Source organism: Balaenoptera borealis (assembly GCF_965194805.1).
Source record: "Balaenoptera borealis genome assembly, chromosome: 11".
NCBI lineage: Eukaryota > Metazoa > Chordata > Mammalia > Artiodactyla > Balaenopteridae > Balaenoptera > Balaenoptera borealis.
Window position 1 is genome coordinate 43,128,015 of NC_138868.1, and position 21,208 is coordinate 43,149,222.

General features: G+C 39.9%; 1 protein-coding gene and 1 pseudogene across 21 annotated transcripts in view; one reads left to right on the forward strand and one right to left on the reverse strand.

Moving 5' to 3' along the window:
• FAR1 (fatty acyl-CoA reductase 1) overlaps window positions 1-20,247 on the reverse strand; it is a 118,917-nt gene extending 98,670 nt beyond the window's left edge. For 11 of the 20 annotated variants that reach the window (XM_082341528.1, XM_082341525.1, XM_082341526.1 and 8 more), the window contains exons 1-2: window positions 20,008-20,247; window positions 18,176-18,273 (exon numbers count right to left, since the gene is read on the reverse strand). The gene's annotated coding sequence lies outside the window, so the exon portion shown is untranslated. Of the gene's footprint in view, window positions 1-18,175; window positions 18,274-18,835; window positions 18,860-20,007 lie in introns of those variants that run through there. The other 9 variants (XM_082341518.1, XM_082341516.1, XM_082341517.1 and 6 more) reach the window with 7 other exon arrangements.
• On the forward strand, window positions 1,647-18,167 carry LOC309605600 (small ribosomal subunit protein eS24 pseudogene; annotated as a pseudogene). The gene is made up of 2 exons (XR_014249635.1): window positions 1,647-7,668; window positions 7,974-18,167. The product of XR_014249635.1 is annotated as a small ribosomal subunit protein eS24 pseudogene (transcript).
• Window positions 20,248-21,208: the final 961 nt, after the last annotated feature.

Here is a 21,208-nt window from a genome sequence, read left to right on the forward strand (position 1 = left end):
GCTTCCCTCATCTGATTAAAAGCAGAAACTTCCAAGAAATGAGGGCTGCCATAATGAGGACTCTCTGGGTGAGTTTTATGGCCAGGAAGAAGATGGAATGTTAGCAACCGATACCTTCTATTAGTTTTCCCACATATTTACCTTCCCACAATTTATTGCCCCTAGAAGCCCAAACTCCTTTTCCTTTGTCTAGTCACTTCTCCATAATTTATAACCCTTTGTTAATATGGTATATAAGCTCTCAAGTCTAACCATCTTTTTTTGGGTTTTCACTTTTCTGTGAAGCCTTTATGCACATTTTAAAAATATACATATGCCTTTTCTATTAATGTCTTTTGTCAGTTTAATTTGCAGGCATCAGTCCTAGAACATAAAAGGACAGAAGAAAAGTCTTCCTCCCTTACATAAGCTATTAAGAAATTAAGTCTCTAGTGAAGCCATTTTCAGTACTCTTGAATCTGGCCCTGTTATAAACTGCTTCCTGATAAATAAGGTAGGCCCCCTTTGTGGAAACAAGCCTTTCAGATAACCCAATGCCATGATGTAGTGGGGACCTTTGGGCTCTGAGTCTAGCAGGGCTGGGCTGGAATCCAGGCTCATCCATTTATCTTGGGGGTGAGCTTACTTATCTGTTTGTTTCTGTAGTTTCCTCATCTCTAAAACATATAGACAGCATATACACCACCACCCCTTCACTTCATAGCATTTGTGTAAGGATTAAGGCTGGGCACATAATTACATTTCCTTATTCATCTTCCCCCTACTTCATTGGCAGTGATTTCTCTGTGGTCCCTCAGCAGTCAGTCTGATCTGTAATATTTCAATCTAAAAAACTTTATCTTTTTTTTATGGAAATGATCATTTACTTATGAGTGTAATTTTTAGACTAGGAAAAAATTTTTATTACCAAAGTAAAACTAATACCTACTTTATCTCTGGACTATATACTGTTACAGTCACATGCACATATACCCTTTTTTTAATTCTGGGAAGGAAATTAATGATTTTAGGAGAAGTAGGTTTAAACCAAACCTCTGAGGACTAAAAAAGGAAAGAGGTGGTTCAACTTATACTGATATGAAACACAGCATTCATGATTAATTTTAAAAGCCAAGATGTAATACTCTGTATGATATACCACCTTTTATGGAAAAGGAATGAAAAAATGAATGCATATGTTTATAAATACACAGATTTTTCTGGCAAAAAAGCCAAAAAACTGGTAATAATGGTTTCCTCTGGGAGGGAGAACTGGATAACTAGGGAAGAGAAATGACGGGCATTTGCTTTTCACTGTATATCCTTTTGCACAATTTAAAATTATGTACGAAGTGCATGTGTTATGTTTTTTTTTTTTTAATTTATTTATTCATTCCTGGCTGGGCTGGGTCCTCGTCTCTGTGCGAGGGCCCTCTCCAGTCGCGGCAAGCGGGGGCCACCCTTCATCGCGGTGCGCGGGCCTCTCACCATCGCGGCCTCCCCCGTCGCGGAGCACAGGCTCCAGACGAGCAGGCTCAGCAATTGTGGCTCACGGGCCCAGCCGCTCCGCGGCATGTGGGATCCTCCCAGACCAGGGCTCGAACCCGCGTCCCCCGCATCGGCAGGCAGACTCTCAACCACTGCGCCACCAGGGAAGCCCCGTGTTATGTATTTTTAACTACTGGTGCAGAAAGAAACATACAGGTAGAGCCAGTAAATAGAAAAATCAGAAGGTACCAAAAAAATATTTGAAAGTGTATATTTTCCCATCAATTAGCCAGTCTATACTATCTTTTGTCCCCTAACAATTTACAAACTTACTTTCATCTATGAGAAAAAAAGTATGAAAAATCTTTTCTAAAGTGAAAAATAAAAGACAAGCATTGTGTTAAGAAAAAAAGTGTAATATCTTTCTTCTGCTAATCTTTATTACTTGAGTTATTATTTCATTTCTTTATTAGATGGCAAACCTACTAGATTAAAAACCAGATGATGTTTTAACTATGAAACTGTTGTTTAACAAGACTTTAGCAGGCTGGATTTCCTAAATGGAATGTGAGAAATTCTTCCCCCGTCTGGATAATGTTGATCTTTGGATCAGATACCACTCTCTCCCATCTCCTGAGAGGACCCCTACGTTCACCATGTTCACCAAGGAGTCAAGTACACAGAATTACCAAACACAGTTCTGCAGTGAAGTTCTGCAGTGAGACTGGCTCTACCTATATGTTTCTTTCTGCACCAGTATTTATTGAACATACAGTAAAAACTGACAAAAGGTAATTGTAAGAACTCTTAGTTCCATGTTTTAGCTGCTATAAATTTATTTAGGGAAACTAAGCACTGAATATGAAAATCTCTAGACAATGTCTAAACATTCATTCCAGCTTCCTATAAATTTCCACCTACAGCTACACCTTAAAGCAGGATCTACTTAGTTGTCTTCCTCTTAAAAAGTGGCTCCTCTGTGCCTCTAGCATGTAAACAAACCCAAAGTAAATAACCTACCAATGGAGACAGTGGGGAGAGCAAAGAGACAAAGAATAAGCTATTTCATCTATCTTTTTATTGGGAGTCACTGATTGACTCCCAATCAGGGGCAATTCTGTGTTTAACACAGACACAGCCAATGCTGTTTTGTCTCATAATCCTACTACACCTCTAAGCTGGAAGACCACTTGGCAGGAGTACTGGAGGAAATTCAAGCAGCAGTAGATAGAATGCTAAATGGTCTTTTAATATCCCTTAGATTCCATGGCTGAAAAAGTTAAAAAAAAAAAAAAAAAAAAAGAATTTCAAATATCCTTAAAAGAGGGGGAATTAATTCCAAAATATTCTAAACCAAGAGTTGGCAAAGGTTTCTGTAAAGGGTCAAGTAGTAAATATTTTCAGCTTGTGGGCCATACAATCTTAGTAGCAACTACTCCATTCTGCCATCTGGGGCACAAAATCAGCCATGAACAGTAAGTAAACAAATGGGCATGGCTCTGTTTCAATAAAACTTTATTCACAAAGACAGGAAAACAGTTTGCAGGTCACAGTTTGCCAACCCCTGCTCTAAATAAAGATTCTGAATATTCCACATTCAGAAAAATGAACTACTGGGGCTTCCCTGGTGGTGCAGTGGTTGAGAATCTGCCTGCCAATGCAGGGGACACGGGTTCGAGCCCTGGTCTGGGAAGATCCCACATGCCGCGGAGCGACTAGGCCCGTGAGCCACAACTACTGAGCCTGCGCGTCTGGAGCCTGTGCTCCGCAACAAGAGGCCGCGATAGTCAGGCCCACGCACCACGATGAAGGGTGGCCCCCACTTGCCGCAACTGGAGAGAGCCCTCGCACAGAAACGAAGACCCAACACAGCCATAAATAAATAAATAAATAAATAGATAGATAAATAAATAAAAAGAAAAATGAACTACTAAGAAAGGCATCAATGAGAAACCAGCACAGTCTAAATATCCATTGCCTATAATTTCACTATTACTAGAGTTACTATGCATATCACTCTAAAATGGACAGTAAATAACTGTTTGATATAATATTTTCAAAAATAATAATAATAATAAATGAATGACAGGCTTCAGAAACACAGATATGCCAGAGGCTAAACACAACACAAAGACATGACCTATTGCCTTTTTCAAGGTGTACTTAAAAATCTGTATTTTTAAAAGGAAAGCCCATTAAGATAAGATGTTCAGGGGTGAAGCTTGGGCGATATTATTTTGGAGAAAAGGCTACAAGTGAAGAAGAGCACAGAATATAATCCTGTCGCAGACTCAGAAACCCTAGACCGCTACCATGTTCAAAAAAATCTTGATATAATAATCAAAAAATAACACATAATTTAAAGAGGTAAAGAGTTAACCCAACACTGTTGCAAGATACAAAGCTTTGTTTAGATACTGTGTACAGGTCTAAAACTACATAGGTTATTCTTTTTTACATAAAAGTCTAACATTACTTATAATTTTATGTAGCCAAAGGTTATACATGGCTAAGGGAACGGGAATGGAAGCAGAAAAGAGACTAAGCACATGGTAAATATCACAGAATTATGAAAATTCCCCAAAAAGCTGCACTGAGCTACAATGATCATGAGGGGATTCCATATACATACTTTGCTTCCTCATTATTTTTCCTTTTCGTTTGCTTTTCCACTAAAAGGGAAATAGAAATTAGGCATCTGTAACTGATGGGAATTAATAACTCTCTAATCCAGAAGTTCATGAACAGGCTTGAGGGCTGCCGGGAAATCCAAGAACATGTTAAAGTTTCATGCAAAATATTGTTTTGAGTGTGTTTATGTGTGTGTGTACAAGTGTGCACTCCTGTGCATATATCTGTACATTTTTTCTAGGGGAAAAATCCACTGCTCTTATCAGATTCTCAAAAGGGTCAGTGAGCGTAATCAGTAAAAAACTACTATCAAATTTTATGTGTGTATGCTAGAGAGAAAGGGGACCTAAACTGCAGAGAATAGAGCTTCATGGTCACTGATTAAAAACCCCATTCACATCTAATCTGGAGTAAAAATGTGTAAATGGTTAAAACATAATTATATCAATCTCCCTTGAAGCCTGTTATGGATTGAACTGTGTTCCGCCTAAAAAGATATGTTGAAATCCTAATCCCTAGGACTTCAGAGTGTGACCTTATTTGGAAACGGGGTTGTCAAAGGTGTAATTAGTTAAGGGAAATGATATAACACTGGAGCAGAATGGGTCTCTAATCCAACATCACTGGTGTCCTTATAAGAGGAGAGGCATGTAAAGACACAGAGATACACAGGGAGAACTCCACCTGACAAAAAAAGCAGAGACTGGAATTACACAGCTACAAGCCAAGGAATATCAAAATTGCTAAGAAAAAACTAGGAAGAGGCAAGGAAGAATTTCCTTACAGGTTTCGGACAGAGCATGGATTTTGGACGTCTAACCTCCAGAACTGTGAGACAATAAATATCTGTTGTTTTAAGCCACCCAGTTTGTAGTACTTTGTTACAGCAGCCCTAGGAAACTAATAGAAGGCCAAATATCATAGTAACTAAAATTAAGGTACAGAGCAAAAGGCCTTCTAAAGATGATCATATGCTCTCATGACATAATAAACATATCATGGACACTTTCCAACAAACATGACAATTTCAATTACCAAAATACATTCTACTAAATAGTTAAGGATGGAATGGCTTTTCCAAATGGGCACAGGAAAGAAAGATAGAAAAAGTTTTATATATCAAAGGTAAAGACCAAAATAAAGTTAATGTTCAGATCCCAGAACAAACCATTGGGGTATATCACTGACTGTACATCTGTACACTGACAAATCTCAGTATATAGTAGCAGATTCAGGGAAAGTAGTGTTCTGATTATCTATTGCTATGTAACAAAATTACTCTATAACAACATCTTAAAACAACAATAATCATTTTTATTCTCTCTCATAGTTTCTGAGAGTTAGGAATTTGAGAAGGGCTCGAATAAGCAGTTTTAGCTGAACAGTTCTAGCTCCTATCTTAGAGCCTCTTCACGTGGTCTGTCCACATGAGGCAGTCTGGGCTTCCTTATAGCATGGCAATCTCAGGCTATACTGCTGAAAAGCTGTTGAAGACTTCAGGACCAGTATTTTGGTGAGCTGGATAGAAGCTCACCTTTTCTGACCTCACCTTATTGCTCACAAGTGATTCACAGGAACACCCAAATTCAAGGGAAGGGAACATAAACTCCACCTCAGGATGAGAGAATGGTCAAGGTCACAAGAACATGTGAGAAGGGACACATTGTTACAACTACTTTTAGAAAATACAATCTGCCACAAAGAATATGGTAAAGTAACTGCTCATTACTCTTGAGAGGGTCAACCATTTGAAACTGTCCCATAGGTTAAAAGAAACTGATGACTAAAAGAAATTCTTGAGCTTGTCTTACAGAACAGCAGCTAAGGGAACAGCTTATTAAAAACCCCCCTGCTTGTAATATGCTTTCACTGATCAAGCTCATCTTAATTATTTCTTTTGGCTCCTTAGCCACCCCCTATAGATAACACCTCTGTCGTATGGGTCCCTACAGTATTGGGGGCTTATGCTGTTTTCCAGAAACTTGGAGTCAGCTCTTATCCAGTTCAAGCTGGCTAAGATTTTTGGTTGGGACCACTGACCCTAAAACTGGGCCTGCAGAGGTGTCCAATAAATGACCTTTTGACGTCAGAGGACTCAAAACTCCACCCTCAGATCATGCTAAGTGCCTCCATTTTTGGACATGTATCTCAAGAAGAAGAAGCATGTAACTCAGATATGCCTGCAAAGAACACCAATTACCTCACCTTTTCCCTACCTCCAATCACCTTTCCCCATGCCTAATACCACCCTGCTTCTTTATCCCATAAATATTTCAAACCCCTTGCCTTCAGGGAGGCAGATCTGAGATCTGCTCTCCTGTCTCCTATCTCCTCACTTGGCTGTCTCCTGAATAAACACTTTCTCTGCTGCAAACCTCGGTGTCTCAGCGTTTGGCATGCTGCACATCAGGCAAACAAACCTGGTTCAGAAACACATTTGATCCATGTTCAAGTTACCCAAAATACCTTAAAAAAAATATGGCCCCATGGGCCTCATACTTTTAAGTACAGATGATCCTTGAACAACACAGGTTTAAACTACATGGGTGCACTTATGCACAGATTTTTTTCAACAAATGCATATTACAGCATTATACAACCTGCAGTTGGTTGAACCCGAGGAGGCAGAATCACAGATACAGAGAGCCAACTGCAAAATTACACACAGATTTTTTTGACTTCTCGGAAGACTGGCACCCATAACCTTCACTGCTGCTCCAGGGTCAACTGATTTTGCCTACCAAATAATCTCATTCACTGAATAAAAATTTCACTTTCCCATATTCACTTAATTGTGAACTTCTAACCAGTAGATTTTTACTTGGAGTTGACATACTTGTAGCCAAAAACAAGCCAACTCATTTTAGTTAGACTATTAAGAGGCCTCATATTATAGGTAAGCATATATTTTCTTTTAAAATTTTTGATAGACTCTCATCTGGAGGCTTATCGGGAACCACTGGTCTAGCGTCTTTTTACTATATTTTAATTACTCTAGAATCTTTATTTAGTGTTTTGATTAAGACTCAACGTAAAAGAAAACCTCTGCAAGTGAGCTGTAAACAACAAAAAAAGGACTAAAAAATGCAAACTCAAAATGTACAAGTTGGTAAGAATAGTGGGTTCCTTTTTCTTTTCAAAAATTAAGGCTTACAAAGCATTTTTCAACAAACAAAAGAATAACTCTAGCATCTTGGTTTTCAATAAAAGATGCTAGTGTCCAACCCTGTTGTAAGCACCCATTGAAGTGAATATAATGGCCACTCTGTTTGCCTACACAGACATTGATATGCCAATATTTAACTCACTATATCCAATCTTCCCCAATGTCTGCGACACATCTTGGTAAGGAATCTCAGTAGGTTCATTAGTTCTTAGGGCACTACACAACTATTTTGTATACTGATGTTGCTCTGTAAGCATGGCACTTTGGCAAGTTAAAATGCCTCTAAAACCTCATTATCCTGGAAAATATTACACGTTAAGAAAAATCAGACTCAGAATTCCTTTGAGTGATGTAAAACTCAAACACAAAAACATCCTTAAAAGTCAAGTTCTAGGGCTTCCCTGGTGGCGCAGTGGTTGAGAATCTGCCTGCCAATGCAGGGGACACGGGTTCGAGCCCTGGTCTGGGAAGATCCCACATGCCGTGGAGCAACTGGGCCCGTGAGCCACAACTGCTGAGCCTGCACGTCTGGAGCCTGTGCTCCGCAACAAGAGAGGCCGCGACAGTGAGAGGCCTGCGCACCGCAATGAAGAGTGGCCCCCGCTTGCTGCAACTAGAGAAAGCCCTCACACAGAAACAAAGACCCAACACAGCCAAAACTAAATAAATAAATTAAAAAAAAAAAAAGTCAAGTTCTACTTCATCAGAGAAGAAATGTCAATTCTACAGCATTAAAATTATCTACTAACAAGAAAACTTAAATTTTTTAGCAATACCCATTTTCCTTTGTTTCTGTCCTCAAGGCCTGTACCAGTAGGGTAATTTCTCTACTGTAAAGCCTACAGAAGAAGGGCTGTGCTCTTGTTAACACAGTTTGGTTATAAACAGTTCCACTGCTTGCAAAAACATGTATCCAATTCCATTCTGGGAGAAAACAATCTTAAAAGAGTAACATCCAAAAGTCATACATGATTTTCTTTAGATCAACTATTGTGCTACAGACTCCTTACCTTAATAAAAATGTTTTCATGTTAAATATTGTAATTTTTATCTTAACACTTTGACTCAAAAAAATGAAATACAATATACAAAGGCATACTAGTATTTTAAGTGTATTAGCAAAGATAAGGCTTCTTAAACTTCTCCAACACAACACAGAAATCAAAATATCCCATTTTGCTTAAGAACTCATTAAAGTTGTGCATCTGATCCCATAATATACCTAAGAATTAATATAAAAATATTTCACTCTTTTCCTCTCTGGCTGCTTGAAGATCAGCAACCATCATAAATGACACAGTAGCTCTCCAGACCAGGAAGTTCATGACCAACCAACTACTTTAGCAGAAACAAATGGTCATCGACATCCTTCACCCTGGGAAGGCAAAAGTAGCTAAGAGAGATATTCAGGAAAAACTAGCCAAAATGTACAAGACCACACCAGATGTCATCTTTGGATTTGGATTCAGAATCCATTTTGGCGGTGGCAAGACAACTGGCTTTGGCAGGATTTACGATTCCTTGGACTACAGAAAGAAAAATGAACCCTAACATAGATGTGCAAGACATGGCCTGCATAAGAAAAAGACTTCAAGAAAACAGCAAAAGGAACGAAGAACAGAATGAAGAAAGTCAAGAGGACTGCAAAGGCCAACGTTGGTGCTGGGAAAAAGTGAGCTGGAGATTGGACAACAGAAGGAGTAAAGACTCTGCAGTGACTGTATCTGTGGTGACTGTGCAGATTTTTCATGAGACGATTAATAAACTAAGAACTTTTATGTGAAAATATATACACATTTCAAATTACTCAGAAGAACTGATTTTAACATGAAAATGTTCCATGTATACCCTGAACATTACATGTAGACGTACACATACAAGTTTACCCAAAAAATTGACTCAGGCAGATTACTAATCATGTCTCTTGTGTGGTCTGATTTAAAACTACCAAAGCCTATTCATGAAGATTAGTAACTTTAAGAACAAGTTGTTAGAGTCAGGTATTTCACTGGTTACAGAAGTAGACTTTGTTTAAAAGCTGTTTATACTCAGTCTGATTATTATAGCAAATAACCTGCAACTCTTAACTACGGAAAAGTGCTTTGAAGCTCCTGCTGCATGCTGTATTTCCTCTCCGTTTCTCTTGTGTCACTTTCTTATGAAGCCTTCTGAATCTGTTCCCAAGGCTGAAACCTAAAAACAGGCTCTAGTCCGCCAAGGCAGCATTTTCCAAATTGTGGTAAATGGGGCTGGGAAGCTGTACACTTTATCCCCAACCAGGAGAGCTATAAAGTGCATTAGCATATCAAAGACCTACAAAATGTACTGAGGTAAAGAAACTCCTAGACCTCTTTTTTTTTAATTTTTGAATTTTATTTTATTTATTGTTTTTATACAGCAGGTTCTTATTAGTTATCCATTTTATACACATCAGTGTATACATGTCAATCCCAATCGCCCAATTCATCACACCACCACCCCCACCCCCCGCCACTTTCCCCCCTTGGTGTCCATACATTTGTTCTCTACATCTGTGTCTCAATTTCTGCCCTGCAAACCGGTTCATATGACCTCTTTTTAAGGCTGGTCTTTCACCAATTTCCCAACACCGCAAGGGAAACAATGCTCCTGAAAAGCTCATTATTACCACATCAGCCTTCTAAGGTAATGACTATACAAACACGGACCAAACCTCCCATGGTCTACAAATGATTTAGAAAGCATGACCTTCCATTGATCCACAAGGCTACTTATGAATAAACTATAAAGCCAGGTATTAAGAGTTGCAAATATGAGTGTGTTATTAGAATGTACCGAAAACTTCAGTTTGTATACAATTAATAACTCTGCATGCTGCAACTCACAATGCTGCAAAGCTTCTACCAAATATGCACACTCAAAACCTGGAATTCTGTAATTTTCAAGAGGAACAATCAATCACTGTCAGTGAAACTGGTCATGGTTTTCAATTATCATTATTCTTACTTCTAATTAAGTTGAGCTTCATTATTAACATTTTAGTTGTTTTACTAAACCAGCAGAATGTGTTATATAATTCCATCACTAGAATTTGAGACCTACAGTTTTCTAACTAGTCTAGACTTTAAGATAAGTATATTTTTTGCGATTCAAATAGGAACCATCCATTTCCCTAACTGCTGAAGAAAGTCCCTCTCCCCACCAAAATGCTTATACCTTGACAATTTAGTTATTATTACACTAGGAAGTGGGAATTATTGAGCTAAAGAATGACCCAGCTAAAGGGCCGGGATTAAAAGTGCTGGAGGGTCACTGTTCTAAAGGTCTTTACCCTAGCTACAGGGGCAGGTCTTCTCCCTGGTCACCAGGTCCACACCAACCAAATGTGGCATGAGGACTTGGAATCAGAGCCCTTCGTGGAAGTAATTCAAACTTCTCTGAACTTGAATGTCAATGATCCCTCCAGTCTCTAGTTTCTAGTAGGAAGCTTCCAGGAATCTCTTTAAACAACTGAATCCCATAACAAAGTCTCTTCTCAAAAATCTTCCTGGTCTAGCTTTAAAACCTTGCCAGGTTCTTATGTACAGCTTGCAACAAACAAAATGCTGTCAAGCACAGAAAGGTATAGAAAACAGGAGGGAAGTGTTTGATGACTTTGTGGATTCTTAGAATCTTTTTCCAGCTCTGAAACTGACTTAACGCATCTAAGAAGCCCAGGGAATTCTTAGTCAATTTATCAATTGAGAATCAAAGTCACAATGCTAAAAACTCTAAGTATCAAGATATTTCCTTCTCCAGAAACTGAGATCCAGAACGAAAAGACAGCCAAGATAAATAAGAGCAACAGACTACACTGCTGGGACTGCCACTAACCACCTGACCTTGGGCAAGTCAATTAACTGCTCTGATCATTCATAAAATTCACTGAAGGGGAGGCTAAATCACTGATGGATAAATCCTCTTCTAGCTCTCAAAGTCTTATGTATTACTGTGTATTAGTATAAGTTATTTCCTAGTAATACATTAGATACTCAGAAAATTATTAACTCCAATGGGTCACAAGGTTATCATTTTAAAGCCATACACCTAATATTCACTGATCTTCAAACAACCTATGCTCTGCTCTGCAGAGTCAAATGTCCCATTTAGCAGCTAACTGATCTGTTCCTATCGCCTAAGGATTCTGCTTATGCTAATAACCATTATTATGATTATATTTTAGGTACAATCCACAAATTTTTAAAACCCCATACTTCTCACCTCACACCAGTCAGAATGGCCATCATCAAAAAAAAACCTACAAACAATAAATGCTGAAGAGGGTGTGGAGAAAAGGGAACCCTCTTGCACTCTTGGTGGGAATGTAAACTGATACAGCCACTATGAAGAACAGTATGGAGGTTCATTAAAAAACTAAAAACAGAACTACCATATGACCCAGCAATCCCACTCCTGGGCATATACCCTGAGAAAACCATAATTCAAAAAGAGTCATGTACCACAATGTTCACTGCGGCACTATTTACAATAGCCAGGACATGGAAGCAACCTAAGTGTCCATCGACAGATGAATGGATAAAGAAGATGTGGCACATATATACAATGGAATATTACTCAGCCATAAAGAGAAATGAAATTGAGTTATTTGTAGTGAGGTGGATGGACCTAGAGTCTGTCATACAGAATGAAGTAAGTCAAAAAGAGAAAAACAAATACCGTATGCTAACACATATATATGGAATCTTAAAAAAAAAAAAAAAAAATGGTTCTGATGAACCCAGGGGCAGGACAGGAATAAAGACGCAGATGTAGAGAATGGACTTGAGGACACGAGGAGGGGGAAGGGTAAGCTGGGACAAAGTAAGAGAGTAGCACTGACATATGTACACTACCAAATGTAAAATAGATAGCTAGTGGGAAGCAGGTGCATCGCAAGGGGAGATCAGCTCAGTGCTTTGTGACCACCTACAGGGGTGGGACAGGGAGGGTGGGAGGCAGACGCAAGAGGGAGGGGATATGGGGATATATGTATACATATAGCTGATTCATTTTGTTATACAGCAGAAACTAACACACCACTGTAAAGCAATTATACTCCAATAAAGATGTTAAAAAAAAAAAAACCCATACTTCTAAGAAATATATTTAGGACCATCCTTCAAAGCAGATGGACGATAAACACTTACGATCTCAGGACTCTACTGAGAATCAATCCTCTGTCAGACCAATACATGTTTCTAAGCCTCTGTGTATCATATCTAGGAGTTGTTTTAACACAAATGTGAACCTCAAAATACTTTTAACAGATCCTTTCCTCCATAGATCTTAACTATTTAAGGTCAAGAGAGGTCAAAGAAGTTTTTTCCTTTACCTCTGAAAAAGTGGTATTTATGTATTTATTCATTCTTAAGTCATATTCTACTTCATCTTAATTCAGGATGGATAGCAGCCATTATATAAAGTTTCATACACTTATTCCAAAATCTTTGGAAAAATCATTCCTACATATTCAAACTGGCTACAGCTTGTTTTCCTCCAAGAATCCAATTAAGAATCGGTCTTTTAAAAAATTAGGCATTTGCATAATGAATTTTATAATTTCACTCAATAACGAAAAACACTTGTTTGACCCAAAATTCCTGCAATGACCATTGCTAAGAATGCAGGTGTCGAAGAATCACTGATAGTTGAGAAAATTATGCAAAGTTCTTCAGAAGTTGGTTATGATGCTATGCTTGGAGATTTTGTGAATATGGTGGAAAAAGGAATCCTTGATCCAACTAAGGGTGTAAGAAGTGCATTACTGGATGCTGCTGGAGTGGCCTCTCTGTTAACTACAGCAGAAGTCGTAGTCACAGAAATTCCTAAAGAAGAGAAGGATCCTGGAATGGGCGGGATGGGTGGAATGGGAGGTGGTATGGGAGGTGGCATGTCCTAATTCCTAGAATAGTGCTTTACCATCATTAATGAGCTGTGAGAGGAAGCTCAAGGCAGCGTTCCTCACCAATAACTTTGAGATGTCAGTTGAAGGAGATGACTGAAGAAAAGGCTGGTTGATGTTTAAGAAAATCACTATAACCATCAGTTACTGGTTTCAGTTGACAACATAGAATGGTTTACTGCTGTCATTGTCCATGCCTACAGACAATTTATTTTGTAGTTTTGAATAAAGACATTTGTACATTCCTGGTAAATGAGTATAAGAGCCATGTACCAATGTACTGCTTTCAACTTAAAACACTGAGGCATTTTTACTACTATTCTGTTAAAATCAGGATTTTAGTGATTGCCATCAACAGATGAGAAGTTAAGAAGCAGCCTTTTTGTGGAGAGTAAGAATAATTGTGTACAGAGTAGAGCAATATCCAATTACGTGACAACCTTTGTGTAATAAAAATTGTTTAAAGTTAAAAAAAAAAACACTTGTTTGTAAAAGGTGAAGAGCACAAAGTAATAAATATACGTTGGATTTTAGCAGTATGCTATCTGCCTATACATTAAAGAATGGATTATTAAACCAGAATCTATAAACCTTCAAAGATATCTGAATGGGTTTTGAAAGTCTTATTATTAGCCTCCTGAAATTATTCGAAAAACTAAGTGTATATGTATATTTTTTCTGAGGAGGAGAGACAGCACAAAGCTTTGAGATGCTCAAAGAAGTTTATGACCTTTGACTAAGACTCTGCATTACGGGATATATTTTAAGATTTTAATTCTCAGTTAATAGTTCAAAGTTTTTAAGTCAATACTCCAAAATAATAAGATATAGTGGTAAGAATTCCTTACATTCAAGAAGGATTTCTCATGTGACTGCCATGCCAACATTTTTGGCAAAAATTCCACAAAGGACAAGAATGATCTAGACTAGATTTCTCAAAGTAATCTTAAAACCGTCAAACGGTTAAAACTTAAACACACACACACATACATACACACACTCCACCAATGTCATTTCCCTTTTAGAATCTCTAATACTGACATATGATCTTACGTTGCTACATTCTGTTTTATATATGTATATTCAGTCTCTCCAACTACTTATCCCTGTCCTACAGTAGATTATTATATCTAATTTCTCTTGCTCAGAACAGTATAATATACAAGTCTCAAATATATTTATATGAAGAAATTTCCACTTCACTTAGATTAGCATGTCTATTGTTGCACTTACCATGCTGTATGGTAAAAACGGGTAAAAATGTCTAGGGACTTGCTTCAAAATTAAAAAGGGGGAGGGGAGTGGGTGGAGATACAGATGAAACAAGATTGACCACAAGTTGAAAAATGTTAAAGTTAGTGATATGCATATTACTGTATTTTTATGTTTGTAATTTTCCGTAATACAAAGTTTAAAGACACCTGCCTCGCCTATTAGAACAGAGAGCTTCTTAAAGACGGGTCCAGGAGCTTTCCTCTTTGTACATCTGCCCAGTAGAGAGCAGATACTTACTTTGCTGAACATATTTCATTCTTTATGTGAAAGGTAGCAGTACTATCCTTCAATGAAACTTCAACAACTCTTTGATGGTATTTTATTTAAACAATTCTTTTATTAACCAGATAAAACATATTCATTCATTCATTCATTCAGTACTTACTGGTTACCTACTTTTCTCAGATATCCTGTCTTGACAAATGGAGGATATAAAAAGTAATTCATACTCTCTAATAAATTAAGAATCTGACAATACCCTCAAGGATCCATGGAAAAAAGGGCAGGGAGGGAAGACAGGGAGATGAAGAGAAAGAAAAAAAAGTAAAAAGCAACAAATACAGTATTTTAAGAAAGGTCTCTAAGGCATCCACATTTTTAATTAGAAAGAAGGCATACAGTTTCTTTAAGCTAGACAGGTCTAAAAGTTCCCCTCCCCACTCTCTTCTACAGATGAGGAAACTAAAGCTCAGAGAGGGGAAGTGACTTGCCTCAAGTTACACATCAAGTTGCTAACAAAACTAAAATTAAAATTCAGATCTGCTCATTCACAGTGCAATGTGAATTTTCTACATAAAAAATTTTCTCCTACACCATAATATTCACTACCTAAAGAGAATGACTATTTTATTATGAATATACACTTCAATTCTGTATTCTACCATACTAAAAAAAAAGCAATACGCTAAGTAAAGGGAGGAGGCTGGGAAGAAAATGCAAACAAACTGCTAAGACAGATATACATGAATACTATATGCACATACCACACTTCCTTAATTCTGAGACACATTTGACTTTAAGACATAGTATCCATTTTGTAAACATTTAAAAAAAAATACAGACACTGTAAAATCTTCATTTCAAAAAATATTAAAATGTGAAAACACACACCTCTAAAGCAATAAAATATAACGCACCCTATAAGACACAAAAATCACTATCATTTAAGACCCCGTGTCACAGGCACAAACACACAGAACAAGAGTCCCATCTTCTAAAGTAACGAATAGTTACTAAATACCTAAGGCTATGTGGCATTTTTTTCAGTTGTATGTATTAATAAACAAGTCCTTCTTGCCATACATCTCATATGCATGAGCTCTGGAGTCAGAGAAAGCAAATTTGAATCTCCAGCTCTGCCACTTAGCTCTCTGGCCTTTGGAAAGTTACTAATTTCTCTGAATCTCATTCTCTTCATAAAATAAGATATCCACCTTAGAGAACTGCCTGAGAATTAAATGTAATAATTTATTTAAGGAACACAGTACAGTGCCTAGATGAAATATTAAGTTTCCTTCCACAATTCCTATGGACCAAATGAAATTAAAACTAAAAACTACGTCCCATTCTTGACTTATAAGATTGGAATAAATCTGTACTAGCCCTAGGGCAAATACTACTAATTTGCTTTGGAATAATTATTTGATAAGAAAAGCTTATTTTCTTGAAATTTATCTATTTTCTTCTTCAAATTGGGAACTGAAAACAATGACGAATTTTAAGTGTTTAAGTTAAATTTGTTATATGTAAACTCAGCACTTTCATGTTGCCTTACTGAACTGAGACTCTAAGCCCAATACAAACCCACTGAAGAGAGGAACTATAAACCTACGTGTGGGAGGAGAGAAGGGTATAACGCCAAAAAGACACAGTTAAAATGACTCAATGTACGACTGGTTTGGTTTTTTTAACCTTAAATTCATTTATTAAACAATGTTCAGAAAAGCCAAGACCATATCTCCATGATTCACGGTGCTTTAGTAACCTGATCCCTCAGATTAAGCAAATGTAGTTTCAGGTTGTTTCCAACAATAACAAGTCATTGCCAAGATGGGATTGTGCCTAGCAAAGTGGCTCATATGCAGTAGACACTGAAATAAGACCATCTTCTCTCCCACCCCAAACATAGTACAGACTAGACCACCCACATATTCCCTCTCTATTAGTTCATTTTAGTTGAATGATTTTTCCCCACTAATGATAAAAATAACAATGCTTTTTTTTAAACTTGGAAAAATACAAAAAGTACCAGCATTTTTAAACTATCCATGATTTTACCAGCCAATAACTAAAATATTACAAAGGGACATACCAACATCTTTCCTATGAATTTGACCATAATTGTGATCATATCAAACTTTAAATCTGTATAGAGCACTTGCCACTAAACACAATTAACTACCAGCCTGTATGTTAGTATCTTCATTTTGGCTTTCTTGAGACCAAATTCACACTATGTTTTTCGTTACTTAACTCAATGGTTTCTTCTCAATCTCTGTTCTTCTGAGTCTCTCAGCTACATATTTTGCTGCTGATCACTTCCTCTTTCTTAAAACTCTATACTAAGTTTCCCTAAACAGTATATTCCTCAGTGTCTACAAAAGTCTCTCCAATTAATCTTTTTCTATTTCTTCACTGGTTCTCTTCTGTTAACTCCTGACAATCTCTAAAACATGGCTCAGGCCTGACCTTGAATTTGCTTGTCAACCTTGAATCCCCAGCACTTAATAACACAATGCCTGGCATGAAGCAGATGATCAATTCACGTTTACTTACTGACTTTGCCAACCCTGACCTGCCACTTACTAGTTGTGTTACCTTGGTTAAATTAAATCTCTCTGAACCTCAGTTCTCTCACCTATAAAGTAGGGATAATCAAAGGAAGATGATGCTTGGAAAGCTCAAAACAGTTTCTGGCACAAAGTAGCACCCAATAAATTTTGCTATTATTATCAACATAATCTAGTACAGGAATCAAAAATATTTACTATTATATACAGTTGAACACCAAATCTACCTCTCAACAACCCAATTTACTTTCACCATATTCCTCTTATCATAACTATCAAAAAACATTTTTGTACTCTTCACTACTTATCTCCAATCCATCATCAACTATTCTAATTTTTCTCTCCTAGCCATCATACAAAACCATCATTTATCAACTAAGCTATAACAACAAACTTAGTTGATTTCTACACCTTTACATCTTCATTCATGGGCTTCCCTGGTGGTGCAGTGGTTAAGAATCCACCTGCCAATGCAGGGGACACGGGTTCAAAACCTGGTCCGGGAAGATCCCACATGCTGTGGAGCAACTACGCCCGTATGCCACAACTACTGAGCCTGCGCTCTAGAGCCTGCATGCCACAACTGCTGAAGCCTGCACACCTACAGCCGGTGCTCCACAACAAGAGAAGTCACCGCAATGAGAAGCCCAAGCATCACGAAGAAGAGTAACCCCAGCGCACCGCAACTAGAGAAAGTCTGCGCACAGCAACGAAGACCCAACTCAGCCAAAAATAAATAAATAAAATAAATAAATTTATTTGAAAAAAATCTTCATTCAAATCTTCAATCCTCCTTAAAAACCATTTTTAATTTGTCACTCTTGTCCACAGTTGCTTATAACATGTCCATACTACTGGAATGCCATCCTCTTATCTTGCAATAACCCATGTCCCAACTCCTAGTTCAAAAGATGGCTCAACACTCACCTCTTCCAGGAAACTTTCCCTGATTAACTCCACACCACTCAGATTACTTCTCTGCTCCAAGTCGCCTCAGCACCTCAGCACTTAGGTACTCTGTTATACTAAGAGTAAAATGTGATCAGTGAATAGCATTACCAAGAAATTACTTCCACAAAACTATTTCTACATCCTAAAGAATGGTCCATTACCCATAATGCTTTGTTGATTTGGTTAATAAGGAAACATCCTATATGACAAATGCCCTCTTTGGGTTTTGTCCTTAACACTGTACTATTTCATGTTGGTAAAGAAGCACTTAACTCTTCACAATCCTTTTGTCCTATCCTCAGGCAGAAATTATACCTCAGTTGTATCACCTCCTTCTGTTTAAATCCAATGGAAATGTAGTAATGGACCATTTTCTTTTCTACTATCTTTTCTCTGCCCCCAACCTCTGCCCATACCCCACAAATAAAACTTCCAAAGCTTTAAACAGAAAGGTAGTAGCAGTGACACCATGTTTTTCTTTCCCTAAGTGAAAAGAACTTTGAACCTATTTAGCTATAAAACTCTTCCCAAGGCTGAAAAATTTCCCAACAAGCATGATGCATAATCAAATTCTACATCAAAATGCTTGATTCTTATAGAGTAACAGAAAAAAATTGTACTTATGTTCACTCTTACTTGTGTGACTGTAAGAGATCTTGCATCATTTTTATGCTATATTACACATGACTGTTGAGAAACTCCCCTGTATTGCAGTTTTCGGAAAGTATCCTCTGATGTTGTCTTTAAACAAACACATTCTACTTTTTTTTGATATAAGAATTAAGCGATTCCTCACTGCCATCCAATCAAAAGCAAACAATATTTGTGCCATGGCTTGTGAGAAGATGAGTTCGTGCGCTGCTGAGGCAAAACAATGAGATGAACTGTCACACGGGTGGGAGAAGGGTTGGGGAGGAAGAAGGAGGGTCGGGGAGGGAGGACAATCAACCTCAGCAGTGAGAGTTAACAAGTCTGAGAGTTTGGCCATCGATGAGTAGTGAATGAACCTATGGACGTGGCTGACTGACTCCTACCTGACAAAACCGACAGTTATTCTTGCTGACTTACTCATAAAAGATCCACACCCTTCAGTTACCATACATAAACCTACCTCGTTTGCTCCTTGTATACTTTCTCCTAACTGGCCACCTAACGCCTTCTAGTCAAACAGCCTCCATCTACACCTCACCTAAAACCTTTGCCTCTCGGTCACCTTCCGGCTTTAGTAAGTGCCTCTTACTCCAGATTCACGTGTCCCAAGCCTGTCCTCCCTTCACTCCCAGCTGATTTCCCCCCAGTCTCAATCAATGCCTACTTCCAAGAGGCCAACCACACACCCCGGCTCCACACCTTCTCCCCGGGCACCCTTTTCTGAGCATCACCCTATTCCCATCACTTTCTTCGTCCCCAGACCCAGAATCCTTCCATCACAGGCCTCCTTTCACTGCCACCCTCAGGCGCACAAACCTGCTCCTCCGTTAACTACCCCGCCCCACCTTCGCCACCTCTACGCGGTCTCTCCGCCCCAGGCGGCGCCCCCTGGCTCCGCGTCTGCAAACCAGGCCCCTCCCTATGGCACCGCTCTCAGTCCCGGCTCTCCAGAGGGCGGTGGCCCCGCCAAGCCTCGCATAGACCATCCGGGCAGAAGCGGGTGCCCCCCGCTCTACGCAGCGGTGGGCGGGGGCGGGGCAGCGGGTGTAGCCCCCGCCTCGGCCAGGCCTGCCTCCCCGGCTCCCAGAGCCGCGGCCCCGGCCAGGCGAGGAGGGACCCACAGCCCGCCTCTCCCGCCCGGCGTCCCCGCCTCTCACCTAGACGCAGAGGCTCGGGCCTCGCTTTCCTCCCGGCAGTCCAGCGAGGGCTCTGTCGGCGTCGCCGTCGCGCTCCCTTCACTCGCTCTTCCACCGCCCGCGACCGGCCGCTGAAGAGCGGACGGGTGGTGGCACGCCCATTGGCTGCGGCCCGCGCTCGCGTCAGCCGACCCCGACCCGGACCTCGGAATGTGACTGGCTGACGCGGCGCCTCTTTTCCACGTCTTGTCCTGATTGGCTCTCTCGCGCCCCCTTACTAGGAGGACCGCTCACCCTCCTCCTGGCTTCGGCCTCCCACCCCCTCAACCCCGTTTCTATCCGGGCGGGAGGAGGACGGGAGCGGGCGCGGGTGGGACGCGAACGGCCAATGGGAGGGCGGAGAGAGGGCCGGGAGGTGGGCTCTGCGCCCGGCCAGCTCGCGGGGAAAGTTCATCCAATGGGCGCGCACCCCACATCCCGAGCTCACGAGCGCCCCCGCCGGCAGCTCGTGTTCCAGCGGGTCGCGTCCAGGGCCACGCCCGGGCTGCCCGTCGTTTAGGAGCGACGCCCACTGGAAAGGTGGGGAGGATGCGGCGAGGCAGCCGCGGGTGACCGCTGGCAGCCATTGTGGTGTGCTCCCCCACTGTCTTCGTGAGACCCGACGCGCCTCTTGGCGGGGCTGGTTTGGGTCGGTGAGAGCGGAGCCGTGGCTCTGTGGTCCCCTGGCGCCTCCGCGGGGTGCCCTATAGAGAGGGAGCCGAGCGTGCGTCTCGTCCAGCCCCGCGGGACTGTGGGTCAAATATTTCCACTTAACACTGCTTCCAGAGTAATTTCATACAAAATTTATCCATGGTGAGAGAAATTAGAATAATGGTTATCTCGCGGGGGGAGGAGGGGAAATGGAAAGGGCACAAGGGAACCTCACGGAAGCTCGGAGCGTTCTGTCTCTTGATCTGGGTGGTAGTTACCGAGGTGGTGTCTGCCTAGGTACAACTTCACCGAGTCGTACACTTAAGATTAGTTCACTCAACGCACTTTATGTATAATATCTCAATTTTTTAAATGATAAAAGGATTGTGAGAAAAACTCTAATATTACCATAACCTTAGGCTCCAGGGGCACCCACGGTATAAACAATCCCACTAGGATTTAGCTAGCTATCATTCAAAAACTAGAAACCAGAGGAAGAAAAAAAGGACTGTGAGAATTTAAAGTGAGTGAA